Genomic DNA, 13,477 nt, shown 5'->3' on the forward strand with positions numbered 1-13,477 from the left:
TTGATTTTAAATGACAGAGATTATTCAACTTGCTTGCACCGAATGGCTGTGTCTAGCCTGAAACAGTATACAACGAACACACACCAGAGGAAGGCAACAGTCAGTACAGACATCACCAAGCACAGCCTCTCTTCTAAATGTCCACTTTGGCCAGTGCATAATTAAACACTTCAAAGGCATTTAAAACTTAATCACAAACAAAACTCAGTATGTGACAGGGAAGGGAAAAAGAAAACAGGTCAGACAGATCCCATTTGCACAGAAAAAAACTGCTGAACATGGACCTCACTAACAATAATTCTCCTATAGTTCAACTTACTGTTCATGTCATAAACTCTAGAAAGAACACAGAAGTATAGAAATGACAAGGCATGGAACAGTACTTTGGGCTGGAGCCTGCCCCAACTCTTCTGACAAATACCCAACAGCAACAGGACAAAGCATCATTATGATAGAAATAAAAGGCTCTTTAGATGCTGCCTTTTTTTAATTCAATGAACCCACTCTTACACACAAAGTTCATGCCACGATGTCTCGAAATGCAGAATTACCAGATTATGGAATTAATCAGTCCAATAATTTTAGTATAAAACACTACTTAAAATATTTTATATTAAATAATTCACATATTTGGGAGACTGGCATTATTTTACTTTGCTTAATAATTAATGTCATCCCTCAAACACTTAAAAACAGTAACTATTAAGTAAATTATTTAAGAAAGAAAAATAAAGTAGGCAAGCAAACCAAAAGAAAAATTACTTGAGTGATAAAGCCACAGGATTCTCCTCCCCAAAATAAGAATACTACACATTACTATCAGCTGGCACAAAAATTAACCATCTATCTTATCTATGCTTCCCCTAAGCTGTAAGCCATCAGTCTTACAATAGACAATCCATTACTTACAAAAAAATGAAGCTGCTGTACATTTCTTAAGCTGGTTTTTGTGTGGCAATTCTGATGCAATGCTGCCCTAAAAATGAACTTTGTTTTAAACACTAAGATATCCACACTCTGTGCGGTTAGAGCAAGGGTGGAGCCCACTCTAGGGGAAACAACACACCCAAGCAGACTGCAGTGAGAGCAAACTGCACATTAATATTGCGGCAACAATTTTCAGGGCCTCAGCTTCAAAATTAACTGGCTAATCCTCCATAAACCAAACAGGGGAAAGTTTGTTTGCACATCAGCTTTCCTGCTTTTAAGTGAACTATATGGACTCTTTTCTGTGAAGAAAGCAAAGATAAAAGGTAAGATAAATCACGCAGTTCAACCAACAGAATGTTAGGTGGAAGTAGACTACTATAAAGGAAGTCCAACTTCGCCAACTTCTAAGTTTAGCAATAGTAGCTTTTACATATCTCAAGGTGTCAGAAACACCACTTATTCTAGATTACTTCAGTCTGTTTTCAGGGGACCTGAACATGAAGACAAATTACTTACTTCCTGTCCTCTTTAATGCTTTCCTACTAGAACACAATACTAGGGAAGAGTTGCCTTGAAAAATAGGAATATGATTTTTGAACTTGCTTTGGAAAGATTGAATGTAAAAGTGAAAATTTAAAAGTTTCTATGACGTTTTTCCCAAGTACAGTATTCCATAGGATATAAGAGTATACATAAATACTATCAAAAAAACTTTAATAGCATCTAAAATAGTTTGCCAGTAATAAATACTATTAAACATCTGATTATTATTCAAAGTGGTTTTAACTAATTTGTGTATATGCATAACCAGAAACAAGTTATTTCTCATTGGATTCTTATAATCATGAAATAAAAAATAAGTTTAAGTAAAATATCTAAGCATGTGAAGATCCAAAGTATATAACTGCTTACATAGAATTTAAAACTATGGAAAAAAGCTTTGAGAAAAAACCAGGAAAATATGTTTTATTAAGTACTGTTCTATAATAATATTTTAAAAAATATTTATTTATTTATTTGAAAGTTAGAATTACAGAGAAAGAGGGAGAGACAGAATGAGACATCACCCATCTACAAGTTCACTCCCCTAATGGCCGCAACAGCAAGGGTTGGGCCAGGCCAAAGCCAGGAGCTTCCTTAGGGTCTCCTACGTGGGTGCAGGGACCCAGGAACATTATCAGGGAGCTAGATCGGAACAGGAACGCTCATGTGGGATACCGACACTGCAGATGGCGGCTTAACCCACTGAGCCACAGAGCTGGTCCACAGGAAAATATTTTTAATGATGCATATTGTCACATTAACCTTGCCAACTACTGCTCCCTCATATTGAGACAATAAGTCAGTTCGAAGTATTGGATATTTCCATAGTCTGAGAGATGGCTCTGTATACCCTCTTTCAGGATCTTTGGGAGGGGGTACTGGATAATCTAGCCTTTGCTGAATTATGAAGTTACTCTCACCATATGATAAAGTAACAATTCCAAAACACCCTTTTCTTAGTCCAAGTGCCTGATTTGATTATTTTTCAGAATATATATATATACATATATATATATATATATATATCTGTTGCCATCTTTTGCTCTTCCTCATCTCACTCTCAAACTGAACAACACAAAGATTCCAGTTGGATATTATATTAGAAGAATCCCATCTCGATATATTTTGGATTTGCACTGCTGGAAATGTCTGTTTTCAAGTCAAACTTCACTTTCACAGCTGCAAAGGAAATGACAAAGAGAACAAAAACAGAGCCAATATATATCAGCAATTAATTCCATCCACAACTGCCCAGCTGTTTGTGCATGGAAGAATCAGTCTATTTCCTTTTGGGGCTTTCACCACTGAAAATTGATACCGCACATTCAGAGACACAAGCTGTTTGTAACATGTCAGGAATGTGCACAAGATCACACAGAGTTGAAGAGACAAAATGAAATCCAGATCCAGTTTTCTTGGGATTTGCCAGTATTATTTCATAGCTTAACACATACATACACACACATACACACATACACACACACACACACACACACCCCAATCATGGAGAGAGCAAAATGAATGGGGGAAAAAAACATCCCTCCCTTCTGAATATCACCCTTCTAAAAAAGAAGAAAATCTGCCAGTAACATCAGATTTAATATCAAGAATAGACACACTGATTTATTGGCATGGACAAGGTGTGACATTCTTAGGAATCCACACAACCCGAATATGTTAAATCCAGCCAATAAGTATTTTAATATTTTTACAATACGTATTTTACTACATGGCTGCTTCTCCGATGCATAATCTCTTTTAAAAAATCTTTTTTTTTTTTTTTTTTTTTTTTGACAGGCAGAGTGGACAGTGAGAGAGAGAGACAGAGAGAGAAAGGTCTTCCTTTGCCGCTGGTTCACCCTCCAATGGCCGCCGCTGCAGCCGGCGCACCGCGCTGATCCTGGCAGGAGCCAGGAGCCAGGTGCTTTTCCTGGTCTCCCATGGGGTGCAGGGCCCAAGCACCTGGGCCATCCTCCACTGCACTCCCTGGCCATAGCAGAGAGCTGGCCTGGAAGAGGGGCAACCGGGACAGAATCCGGCACCCCAACCGGGACTAGAACCCGGTGTGCCGGCGCCGTAAGGTGGAGGATTAGCCTATTGAGCCACGGCGCCGGCTCTAAAAAATCTTTATAAATGTGAAAGGTGTTGGGAACCAATATGCTCACCACAGTTAAGCAGAAAATCAAGTTTTTCTTGGTTAGTCCAGACATTATTTGGCCCTCACATGCACCTACCTGTTTCAGGGATTAAAGTAAATTTACAGATCCAATCTCCTATGGTAACTTTCAAGCAATCAAATTTCTTCTTCCCTCTCCTCCTAAGTTTTCAGATTTTAAATAAAACTATTTTCTACTGAGTATCAGAGGGTTTAATAACTATACTATGGGTTCACACGCAACTCAAGAAGTGTTCCATTCCCTTCCTCCCTTTCTTCTAACTCCAATCTTATTTCAAATATTTGTTTCATTTAAATTTGGTAAAATGTCATATTATATTGTACTTTCTGTATGTTATATGATCTGTATTTTTACTACATAAAATGATGTGTGATTATTCTTATAAAAGTTATAAAAAAGGGATAGATGGTGTTTTTAGAGCAAAAAATTCAAAATATATTTCAGCTTTTTTTTTTGTTGAAACAGGAAACTAGGTATCCCCATCACTGAATTCACTGTCCTAAAAACCTTTCTCTTCCCCTTTTGCCCACCAATCAACACCAGCTGCACAAGAGATCATGTACTCCTAATGTCCAGCCATTATCTAACACAACACAGGCAGGACACTCACTCTAGGCTCCACAAAGGTCTGGTGCTTAGCCACTAAGAAAAGATTCTTAACCACGAGGAGAAGACAAACTGTTTATTCGATGCAAGAGACAGTCATTTCCATAAGCTTTTTTTTGTTTTTGTTTTTGACAGGCAGAGTAGACAGGGAAAGAGAGACAGAGAGAAAGGTCTTCCTTTGCCGTTGGTTTACCCTCCAATGGCCGCCGCGGCCAGCACGCTGCGGCCGGCGCACTGTGCTGATCCAAAGGCAGGAGCCAGGTGCTTCTCCTGGTCTCCCATAGGGTGCAGGGCCCAAGCACTTGGACCATCCTCTTCTGCACTCCCTGGCCACAGCAGAGAGCTGGCCTGGAAGAGGAACGACTGGGACAGAATCGGCGCCCCGACCAGGACTAGAACCCGGGGTGCTGGCACTGCAGGCGGAGGATTAGCCGAGTGAGCCACGGCGCCGGCCTCCATAAGCTTCTGAATGAAGATACTCTCAAGTGCCAGAACAGAAACCAACACAATGATTATCTCCAATTAAGTGCTATGAATCCTGAAAGCATGATCTGTTATAAAGAAATAACAAGGTACTTCATGTGACAGATTAGAAACAAAGCATAAAACAATACAAACCAAAAAGAGTGCTTTTTCCTTTCCAACACACATATTCTGGTCAAGGATATATCTGGGGTGGGAGGGAGAAGGAAAGATAAATTTGATTTTTCACTAATGGCGTCATTAATTTCTAGAAATATGGTATAACTATTAGCAACTAAAATAGCCATAAGGATGAGCATACCCTGGCAAGCTTTAGCTCTGTGGGACATTCAGTCTAGCTTGAAATGTCTAAGGAAAGGAACTTCCCACACATAAAAGGCTGGCTAGGAAAAAAAATGGGGGGACTGCCTAAGCTGTTTATTTACTTTTTAAAGCTTTATATATTTATTTGAAAGGCAGCATTACAAAGAGGCAGAGCGGAGGCAGAGACAGAGACAGAGAAAGAGAGAGATCTTCCATCTGCTGGTTCACTTCCAAAATGGCCACAACGGCCAGAAATGTTCGAAACCAGGAGACAGGAACCTCTTCCAGGTCTCTGACATGGGTGCAGGGGCCCAAGGACTTGAGCCATCTTCTACTGCTTTCCCAGGCCATAGCAGAGAGCTGGTTTGGAAGTGAGTTTCCAGGCTGGCATTGTGGCATAAGCAAGTTAAGCCTCTGCCTGTAATGCCCACATCCTATTATGGGCACCGGTTGGAGACTCAGCTGCTCCACTTCCATTCCAGCTCTCTGTTGGTGCCTTTGGAAAGCAGCAGCAGATGGCCCAAGTGCTTGGCCTCCTGCACCTATGTGGGACAATGGCAAGAAGCTCTGGGCTCCTGGCTTTGGCTTGGCTCAGCCCTGGCTGTTGTGGCCATTAGGGGAGTGAACCAGCAGATGGAAAATAACTCTCTCTCCCCTCCTGTCTCTGTAACTCTGCCTTTCAAATAAATAAAAAATAAATCTTTTTTAAAAAGTGACTTTCTCCAATAGTTTATTATAAATAACATTTTTAATATTTATTATTTTATAGAAATTTCAATCATACAGAAAACTGGATTTTTCTAAGAACCATAAACACCACCAGGTTCTACTGAAACATTGCATTAAACTTGCTCTGTCACATATCTCTGCATCTATTCATTCCTCTATTAATCTGCTTTCAGTGTCTTCTAAGGTAAATACAATCAGCACACTTTAACATGCATATTATTAGCTAGAACTTTTCTTTTGATACAAAATTTACATACAATGAGATAAACAACTTATGTGTACACTCCTATTAAGACTGAATATTGCCGGCGCCGCGGCTCAGTAGGCTAATCCTCTGCCTTGCGGCGCCAGCACACCGGGTTCTAGTCCTGGTCGGGGCACCGGATTCTGTCCCGGTTGCCCCTTTTCCAGGCCAGCTCTCTGCTGTGGCCAGGGAGTGCAGTGGAGAATGGCCCAAGTCCTTGGGCCCTGCACCCCATGGGAGACCAGGAGAAGCACCTGGCTCCTGCCTTCGGATAGGCGTGGTGCGCCAGCCGCAGCGCGCTGGCCACGGTGGCCATTGGAGGGTGAAACCAACGGCAAAGGAAGACCTTTCTCTCTGTCTCTCTCTCTCACTGTCCACTCTGCCTGTCAAAAAAAAAAAAAAAAAAAAAAAAAGACTGAATATTATCTTTTTTGGGGCCAGCAGCACTGTGGTGTAGCGGGTAAAGCCGCTACCTGCAGTGCTGGCATCCCATATGGGCACTGGTTCGAGTCCTGGCTGCTCCACTTCCAATCCAGCTCTCTGCTGAGGCCTGGGAAAGCAGGAGAAGATGGCCCAAGTCCTTGGGGCCCTGCACTCACGTTGGAGAGCCGGAAGAAGCTCCTGGCGCAGCTCTGGCTGACTGCGGCCAATTGGGGAGTGAACCAGTTGATGGAAACTCTTTCTCTTTCTCTGCTTCTCCTTCTCTCTCTGTGTAACTCTTTCAAATAAATAAATAACTTTTTTAGAAAAAATTATCCTTTTTTTCTTTATTTGAAAGACGGAGTTACAGAGAGAGGTAGAGACAGAAGGAGAGAGGTCTTCCATCTGCTGGTGCACTCCCCAAATGACCACAATGGCTAGAACTGAGACGATCCAAAGCCAGGAGACAGGAGTTTCTTCCAGGTCTCCCATTTGAGTGAATGGGCCCAAGGACTTGGGCCATCCTCTGCTGCTTTCCCAGGCACATTAACAGGGAGCTGGCTGGAGCATAGGGAGATTACTGATGCCATAAACAGGAGTATCAATTTGTAAAGTCAACAACAGGAGTCACTGCGCACTTACTCCTCATGTAGGATCTCTGTCCTTAATGTGCTGTATATTGTGATTTAATGCTATAACGAGTACTCAAACAGTATTTTTCACTTTGTGTTTCTATGTGGGTGCAAACTGTTGAAACCTTTACTTAATGTATACTAAACTGATCTTCTGTATATAAAGAGAATTAAAAATGAATCTTGATATGAATGGAAGGGGAGAGAGAGCGGGAAAGGGGAGGGTTGCGGGTGGGAGGGAAGTTATGGGGGAGAAAGCCATTGTAATCCATTAGCTGTACTTTGGAAATTTATATTCACTAAGTTAAAACAAAAAACAAAAAAACAAAACAAAACAAAACAAAAAAAACAGGGAGCTGGATGGGAGGTGGAGCAGCCAGGACTCAAACCAGTGCGCTTTAACCCATTGCACCACAGCACCGGCCCCTGAACACTATCTTTTTTTTTGACAGGCAGAGTTAGTAAGAGAGAGAGAGAGAGACAGAGAAAAAGGTCTTCCTTCCGTTGGTTCACTACCCAAATGGCTGCTACAGCCGGCGCACTGTGCCGATCCGAAGCCAGGAGCCAGTTGCTTCCTCCTGGTCTCCCATGCGGGTGCAGGGCCCAAGCACTTGGGCCATGCTCCACTGCCTTCCCGGACCACAGCAGAGAGCTGGACTGGAAGAGGAGCAACCAGGACAGAATCGGGTGCCCCAACTGGGACTAGAACCCAGGGTGCCGGTGCTACAGGCGGAGGATTAGCCTAGTGAGCCGCAGCGCCGGCCTGAACACTATCTTTAACCCAAAAAGTTCCCTCATGCCTCTTCCCAGGCAATCCCAATCCCCCTTCCACAGGGTTAATCATGATTTATATTTAACATCTCCACATATTTATGCCTTTGCAATCTCTGCATTAGAATATGCTCTACCATATCCTATTATCTTATACTTGGTCATATACAGAATGAAAATTGGCATACATGAACACAACAGATGGGAGGAACCAAAGAAGAGATCACAACTAAAAGGAAGTACATACCCATCTACTTCAATTACCCAATTTCTCAGGTGAAGGAAACAAAATGTACAAAGTTTTGGGTGCCCATCTAACGTCACCAGACTGATCATTTATTGGTAGGGTGTAATCTAAGACTCTTGAGCAGATGAGTGGAGCAAACATTTTGGTGATAAGCTGGCTCAGAGGAAGAGATCTCCCAAGTACTGGCTGTGTATCTTAAGTTTTTGGTTGTGAGTTTTTAAAAACTCCTTTTAAGTCAGTTTTCTCAATTGTAAAACAAGGAATATCTTAACTCATAAAGCTGTAGGGTTTAAGCAAAATTTTATGAAGTGTCTGGCATGTAGTAAGGTGATTAAATGAAAGAAACAGGAAGTAGAGGGGCAAAAAAGATGGTTCTAGAACTGGCACATTCACACAGCAGTTAAGACACTGCTTAGGACACTTGTATCCCATATTGATGTGCCTGGGTTTGAGTCCTGGCTCTATTTCCGGTTACAGCTTCCTGCTAATGCACACCCTGTGAGGTGGTAGTAATAGCTCAAGTACTTTGGGTCTCTGCCATCTATGTGGGAGACTTGGATTGACTTTCAGTCTCCTGGCTTTGCCTTGGACCAGCCTTGGCTGTTTTGGGCATTTGGGGAGCGAGAAATGGATGAAGGAGCTCTATGTGTCTGTCTCTGCCTTTCACATAAATAAATAAGAATTAGCATGTTCACATCTCTCTAAACTTTTGTGCTACCCCCCACTTTGGGTTCCTGTTTAACATATGCAAAGCAAATGACAAGAAATAAAGTAATATTCATTTTTAAGCAATAAGTAGTGAAATAATACTTGGGAAAAAAAGAGGCTGCTTGTTTTCTTTTTGCCTATTTATATAATCACAGAAGTGGAATACTGGGAGGGATGAAGCACAGACTTTTTGTGTGTAAGGGCTACTTACACCTTATGTACTTTTACCTTTACCTAGCTTTGTATGAACAGCTCCGTTGTCTTTCATGCTCTTCTTTTTATTTGTCAAGCAAGAATTCAAAGTTCATCTACCCAGAAGATCATCTCTGCCTCTCCTCTGTTTAACTCTGACTTTCAAAGAAATAAATAAATCTTAAAAAAAAAAAAAAAGAAAATTATAGGAACAACCAATCTGTACAAGAGATTGAGCTGAGGGAGCAAAACTCAAGGCTGGGGGTGGGGAGACTAGACAAAAAGTAAACCAAAGCCAAGACATTAAGAGCTATGTGAGTTCTATGTAGGAGTTTGCTTCATAGAAGAGTCTGCCATCCTCAAGTTACAAAGCCTAACTCAGAGATGCTCCTGAACTACAGGAGGTCTCACGAGCAGCTTTTACTTTCTCATGACATTTGATCCCCAAACTAACTGTTTTCAGAAATGATGATACAACATGCATAACTCCTTGATAAAAGTGCTGATCATGGTGTTCATGCTTTGGAAGATAACAAGGGCCTTTCCAAGATGGTGAAATGCAACTCTAATCTATAGGAATCTCTGGCTACAATCTGTCATTTCTCATGTTTGGAATGTCCTGGCTTTGCCTCCTTGCAAAGACAAATTTGTGAAGAAAAGCCTCTTATGAGCCTCCACCCTGAAGTTGAAAGCCTCAAGTCCCACAATCCTCTGACTTATTGCTACCACAGCACTGCTTACACCGACTTTTGCTAGTCTGTTTACCACTACACCTGTCACACGTGTGGTGAGCCACTTCAAGGCAGGGCCTTGCAAAACCTAGGCAAAGGGCCTGGCACAGGAGGAGTTCAACAATATTGTTAATGAAGTTAATAATGTCCTTTGCCTATTAAATATCTGACAGATTTTTGTTTTTGTTAAAAGAGGTAACCCTGGGTCCAGTGCTGTGGCATAGTAGGCCAAGCCTCCACCTGTGGTGCTGGCATCCCATATGGGCACCAGTTCATGTCCCAGCTGCCCTTCTTCCAATCCAACTCTTTGCTAATGGCCTAGGAAAACAGTTGAAGATGGCCCAAGTGTTTGGGTCCCTGCACCCACAGCGAAGACCAGAAGAAGCTTCTGGCTCCTCCCTTCAGATGAACCCAGCTCCGGCTGTGGTGGCCATCTGGGGAGTGAACCAGGGGATGGAAGACCTCTCTCTCCGTCTCTCCCTCTGTCTGTCTGTAGCTCTGCCCCTCAAATAAATATCTTTTTTAAAAAAAGAGACAACCATGCATTTAAAGAGGGAACAATTATAGAAAAGGTAAAGCTGAGGTAAGTGAAATATGATTAATATCCAAAAATATTTTTCCTGGATAAAAGTGCATATAATATAACCTACAATGATTAACAAGTTAAGCCTATTAAAACTAGGATAAAATTCAGTAAACCATAAATTCTAAAGATTAGGTAAATCTGCATTTAAAACAGAAATTGGGGGCTGGCACTGTGGCGCAGCAGGTGAAAAGCCCTGGCCTGAAACGCAGGCATCCTAAATGGACACCAGTTCTAGTCCTGTCTGCTCCTCTTCCAATACAGCTCTCTGCTGTGGCCTGGGAAAGCAGGAGAAGATGGCCCAAGTCCTTGGGCCCCTGAACCCGCGTGGGAGAGCCGGAAGAGGCTCCTGGCTCCTGGCTTCTGACTGGCACAGCTCCAGCTGTTGCATTTAGGGAGAACCAACGGATGGAAGACCTCTCTCTCTGTCTCTGCCTCTCTCTGTAACTCTTTCAAATAAATAAAATCAATAAAAAAAAAAAAAAAACAGAAATTGAACAACTTGATGAAATTGTTTTGTATCTTCGAGGTTGCCAAATTTGAGGTGGAAAAACAAGTTGACTTTGAGTCATGGTACCAAGGCATAATACTTCTGAAAGCAATGTACCTTCTCTTAGATGAAAAAAAAAAAAAAAAAAAAAAAAAAAAACCATATTAACAAGAAAACAGAATAAAAATATAAGAATAAACATATGTGACATTTAAATATTTGGAATCATGAATAATTTCTGCTGCTTTGATGAAATATCCAAAATGGAATAGAAAATAAGTAAAAAATAAAACAACCTAATAACAACATATAAAACAATCATGACACACAATTTCTTATTTTACTTTCTAAATCTTTACCAAGGAATATTATTTTGAGATCTCTCCTCTTCAATTTTTTTTTTTTTTTTTTTTTTTTTTGGACAGGCAGAGTGGACAGTGAGAGAGAGAGAGAGAGACAGAGAGAAAGGTCTTCCTTTGCCGTTGGTTCACCCTCCAATGGCCGCCGTGGCCGGCGCACCGCACTGATCCGATGGCAGGAGCCAGGAGCCAGGTGCTTTTCCTGGTCTCCCATGGGGTGCAGGGCCCAAGCACTTGGGCCATCCTCCACTGCACTCCCGGGCCACAGCAGAGAGCTGGCCTGGAAGAGGGGCAACCGGGACAGAATCCGGCTCCCCAACCGGGACTAGAACCCGGTGTGCCGGCGCCGCTAGGCGGAGGATTAGCCTAGTAAGCCGCGGCGCCGGCCTCAATTTTTTTTTTAAGACTGTATTTTATTTATTTGAAAGACAGAGGGGGCGGGCGCTGTGGTGCAGCGGGCTAATGCCCTGGCCTGAAGCGCCGGCATCCCATATGGACGCTGGTTTGAGACCCTGCTGCTCCACTTCCCATCCAGCTCTCTGCTGTGGCCTGGGAAAGTGGTGGAGGATGGCTCAGGTTCTTGGGTCCCTACATCCACGAGGGAGACCTGGAGGAGGTTCCTGGCTCCTGATCGGCGCAGCTCCGGCTGTTGTGGCCATCGGATGGAGGACCTCCCTCTCTCTCTCACTCTCTCCCCCTCTCCTCTCATTGTAACTGACTTTCAAATAAAAATAAATCTTAAAAAAAAAAAAAGAAAGAAAAAGAAAAAGAAAGAGCCACAGAGAGAGGCAGAGACAGAGAAAGAGGTCATCTATTGGTACACTTCCATCGATTGGTACACTTCCTAAATGGCTGCAATGGCCGGAGCTGAGCTGATCCGAAGTCAGAAGCCAGGAGCTTCTTCTGGGTCTCCCAAGTGGGGGAAGGGGCCCCAAAGACTTGGAACATCTTCTACTGCCTTCCCAGGCCATAGCAGAGAGCCAGATCAGAAGTGGAGTAGCCAGGACTAGACCTAGCACCCATCTGGGATGCTGGCGCTGCAGGCTGGGTCTTTAACCTGCAGTACCACAGCACCATCCCCTCCTCTCTTCAATTTGTAAGTGTACAATATATTATTGCTGATCACAGGTCTCTGTGCCCCACAATGTTTTGTTATAAATAGTACCTTTGCTGGGTCTGGCACCGTGACTCACTTGGTTAATCCTCCGCCTGTGGTGCTGGCATCCCATATGGGTACCGGGTTCTGGTCCCAGTTGCTCCTCTTCCAGTCCAGCTCTCTGCTGTGGCCCGGGAGGGCAGTGGAGGATGGCCCAAGTGCTTGGGCCCCTGTACCCGCAAGGGAGACCAGGAAGAAGCACCTGGCTCCTGGCTTCGGATCGGCGCAGTGCTGGCAGTTGTGGCCATTTGGGGAGTGAATCAACGGAAGGAAGACCTTTCTCTCTGTCTTTCTCTCTCACTGTCTATAACTCTACCTTTCAAATAAAAAAAAATAGTACCTTTACTTTAATCTGCTCCATCTAAGGGTATGCGACGACACAGGCATTTTAAAATTGCTGTTTTTTCTCTTGTTGAGACAAAAGAAAATCTCTTTAATCGGAAAGCTGAGCTTTATAGTTCAAGTATTTTGCACAATAAAAGCCATATCAAAAAACACTTAAGGGGCAGTTATGGTGAAGCAATGAAAAATGCCATTTGTAGGCCCAGCTTTGAGTACTTGCTCTACTTCCAATGCTAGTTTCCTACTCATGGGCACCTTGGGAGGCATCATGTGATGGCTCAAGTAGTTGGGGGTCCTTGCCATACATGTGGGAGACCTGCATTGAATTCCCAGCTCCTGGTTTGACCTGGTCCTGTCCCAACTGTGGATGGCATATGGGAGTGTGAATCAGCATATGGGAGATCGCTCCATATCTCTTTCTCTCATTATCTCTATATATCTCTGCCCTTCAAGGAAATAAAAACAATTAAAAATTATTTTCTTAATCTTGGGGAATTAAGTCCTATTTATAAATGATATTTCTAAAGGTTCTCCTCCAAATTAAATTCAAACAGTCTCAAACATTGCTATCAGATAGCAAGTTACCTATTCATGACAAAAGCAACATTCCATCCTCTAAAACTAATGCTCTGGGGCCTGCATTGGAGCGTAGCGGAGCCTATGGGCACCAATTTGAGACCTAGCTGCTCTACTTCTGATCCAGCACCACACTAAGACTTGCAGGAAATCAGTGCCAGACCACATGGGAGACAGGAAAGAAGCTTTGGGCTCCTGGCCTCGGCATGAGACAGCAGATCCCTGGCTGTTGCAGCCATTTGGGAAGTGAACCAG

General features: G+C 42.8%; 1 protein-coding gene across 20 annotated transcripts in view; it reads right to left on the bottom strand.

Annotated features, from left to right (window-relative positions):
* Positions 1 to 13,477, bottom strand: part of ADD3 (adducin 3) — a 173,983-nt gene that overhangs the window by 77,555 nt on the left and 82,951 nt on the right. For 3 of the 20 annotated variants that reach the window (XM_070057248.1, XM_070057244.1, XM_051824171.2), the window contains exon 1: positions 910 to 1,111. The exons of the other annotated variants lie outside the window; for them this stretch is intronic. The gene's annotated coding sequence lies outside the window, so the exon portion shown is untranslated. Of the gene's footprint in view, positions 1 to 909; positions 1,112 to 13,477 lie in introns of those variants that run through there. 20 annotated transcript variants of the gene reach the window in all.

The sequence above is a fragment of the Oryctolagus cuniculus genome, chromosome 15 (genome assembly GCF_964237555.1).
Source record: "Oryctolagus cuniculus chromosome 15, mOryCun1.1, whole genome shotgun sequence".
Lineage (NCBI taxonomy): Eukaryota > Metazoa > Chordata > Mammalia > Lagomorpha > Leporidae > Oryctolagus > Oryctolagus cuniculus.